Source organism: Ambystoma mexicanum (genome assembly GCF_040938575.1).
Source record: "Ambystoma mexicanum isolate Mex_15411 chromosome 12 unlocalized genomic scaffold, UKY_AmexF1_1 Mex_chr12_unloc.1, whole genome shotgun sequence".
NCBI lineage: Eukaryota > Metazoa > Chordata > Amphibia > Caudata > Ambystomatidae > Ambystoma > Ambystoma mexicanum.
The window spans coordinates 6,687,816-6,690,993 of record NW_027182322.1 but is presented as its reverse complement, the minus strand read 5'-3'; the positions used below and the strand labels follow the sequence as shown (position 1 = coordinate 6,690,993).

General features: G+C 45.0%; 1 non-coding gene across 1 annotated transcript; it reads right to left on the bottom strand.

Annotated features, from left to right (window-relative positions):
• Positions 1 to 314: 314 nt before the first annotated feature.
• Positions 315 to 386, bottom strand: TRNAH-GUG (transfer RNA histidin (anticodon GUG)). Its single transcript has one exon. It is a non-coding gene; the product is annotated as a tRNA-His (tRNA).
• Positions 387 to 3,178: the final 2,792 nt, after the last annotated feature.

Genomic DNA, 3,178 nt, shown 5'->3' with positions numbered 1-3,178 from the left:
TCCCATTTGTAACTGGGAAATACTGTCGCTGCAATACATATGTCTTAATCAAGCTAGTGGTTATTGACGTAAATGGCAGTGTTATAATGTTTCATGTACTGCAAATGTCACCAGATAATGCGCTCTTAATTAGATTTGGTTGAAATACATTACAGTCACCCGATGAAAAAGTGTGCAAAGAGCATTAAAGAAACAAAAGGTTCATAACAGTAACAGGACATATCGAATTGTTTCAGTCCTCCACAGAGATTGCCAATGTATTAATGGAAATTCTAAAATATCTGCCCAACTGCCGTGACATTGCCTCACCGCAATGCCGTGACTCGGATTCGAACCGAGGTTGCTGCGGCCACAACGCAGAGTACTAACCACTATACTATCACGGCGAGCTACTTGGGCTGCTACAATGTGACGTTCCACCTCTATCATAAGCTGTACTCCATCTGTGATGTCATGACTCATGTTTGAATTAAAGGTTGGTTGTGATGTTATCCATGAGAATAAGTGGACACCTGATCCCCAGTCACTTATTTAAGATCTCAATAATCAAGTCAGAATCCAAATGAAAGTCATCAAAGTGGAGCCAATTCGAAATAATATAGTTACACAAACCTGGCAATGGTGCGGCAGCCAGGGCCGATAATGGCCCGCCAGCCTGAGAGCAGGAAAGTGTGAGAGCAGTGATGGTCTTGTGAGAGTTTACAGCTGTTATTGACCCTGTCCCCTTCCATTGCAGAGTTTTCTCCCTATAAGAAGTGCAGAGGCTCCCTCTGGGGTGCTAATAGTACATTTATTTTTTTGCGCAGGAGAAGTGCTCTTCACCAATTGCACGTGCCAAATCACCCGAAGGCCACCACCATAAAACTCAGGCATTCATGTTCATGCGTCCTCCATGTTATGTCCTTATAAAGGGATGCATGTTCATGATGACTCCATGTCACACCTGCATACAAGGATGCATGTTCATGCCACCTCGTTCTCTTGTCTTCATACAGGGATTTTATCTCCTCCCTGTCTCACCCTCATGCAGGGATGCATGACCAATGCTCCTTCCCTTCTCGCCCGCATACATGGATGCACGTTCATGTCTCCTCGTTCTCTCGGCTTCATACGGGGATCATATCTCCTCCCTGTCTCACCCTCATGCAGGGATGCATGACCAATGCTCCTTCCTGTCTCGCCCGTATACATGGATGCACGTTCACGCCTCCTCCTTCTCTCGGCTTCATACGGGGATCATATCTCCTCCCTGTCTCACCCTCATGCAGGGATGCATGACCAATGCTCCTTCCCTTCTCGCCTGCATACATGGATGCACGTTCACGCCTCCTCCTTCTCTCGCCTTCATACGGGGATCATATCTCCTCCCTGTCTCACCCTCATGCAGGGATGCATGACCAACGATCCTTCCTGTCTCGCCCGCATACATCGATGCACGTTCACGCCTCCTCCTTCTCTCGGCTTCATACGGGGATCATATCTCCTCCCTGTCTCACCCTCATGCAGGGATGCATGACCAATGCTCCTTCCCTTCTCGCCTGCATACATGGATGCACGTTCACGCCTCCTCCTTTTCTCGGCTTCATACGGGGATCATATCTCCTCAATGTCTCACCCTCACTTCCAACATGTGTAACTTCTTGTTCTCTTTGACGTCTGGGGCATGGGTGGCTACTGCACAGCTCTAGATGTCGCCCACCTGCAAGGTGCTATGGAAAGCACTTTTCCACATTGGACGTGCTATATTAACCCCCTCTCCCCAAATACAATAAAAATAAAGAAATATATGTGCTTCCATAATTTCTACCTTCTAATGTTTCATATGTGTAAGCACATTGTCCTCCTCCTGACCACATTCTAAAGCTATGTGCAAATTGTTCCTTCCATAAACTGTCACTTCCTTGGCCCTTTATTTATAATGACTGTTATACTCTCTCTCTTTCCTCCACAGTATAAAAAAGCCTAGCACACCTCATGATTGGACTAAGAAATTCCTGTCATTTAGTTGGAAATGATTTTCCCATTATCCCCAAAAACTCCTCACTGTGTCTAAGAACGCTTTTTTTCATAGGACAATACAGATCAGATTGACTTGAAAGGTCCTTTCACGCGACTACAGAATGCCTCTCATTCCACTAAAAGATACACCAGTGCCTACAATAGCCTAGGACTAGACTATGAGTCCCAATGTAGAAAGACCACAAGTCCACAGATATGCCTGTTTATTTAAACATCTGTATTATCATCAGCGTGTGACTGTAAAGGCGGGACCTCGCGCTCTCTGTAACGCGCTCCATTGGCAACATCAGTTAAATGTTGTTGGTTCAATCCCTCGCGGATGTTGTTTTTATTCCCATTTGTAACTGGGAAATACTGTCGCTGCAATACATATGTCTTAATCAAGCTAGTGGTTATTGACGTAAATGGCAGTGTTATAATGTTTCATGTACTGCAAATGTCACCACATAATGCGCTCTTAATTAGATTTGGTTGAAATACATTACAGTCACCCGATGAAAAAGTGTGCAAAGAGCATTAAAGAAACAAAAGGTTCATAACAGTAACAGGACATATCGAATTGTTTCAGTCCTCCACAGAGATTGCCAATGTATTAATGGAAATTCTAAAATATCTGCCCAACTGCCGTGACATTGCCTCCCCGCAATGCCATGCAGAGTACTAACCACTATACGATCACAGCGAGCTACTTGGGCTGCTACAATGTGACGTTCCACCTCTATCATAAGCTGTACTCCATCTGTGATGTCATGACTCATGTTTGAATTAAAGGTTGGTTGTGATGTTATCCATGAGAATAAGTGGACACCTGATCCCCAGTCACTTATTTAAGATCTCAATAATCAAGTCAGAATCCAAATGAAAGTCATCAAAGTGGAGCCAATTAGAAATAATATAGTTACACAAACCTGGCAATGGTGCGGCAGCCAGGGCCGATAATGGCCCGCCAGCCTGAGAGCAGGAAAGTGTGAGAGCAGTGATGGTCTTGTGAGAGTTTACAGCTGTTATTGACCCTGTCCCCTTCCATTGCAGAGTTTTCTCCCTATAAGAAGTGCAGAGGCTCCCTCCGGGGTGCTAATAGTACATTTATTTTTTTGCGCAGGAGAAGTGCTCTTCACCAATTGCACGTGCCAAATCACCCGAAGGCCACCACCATAAA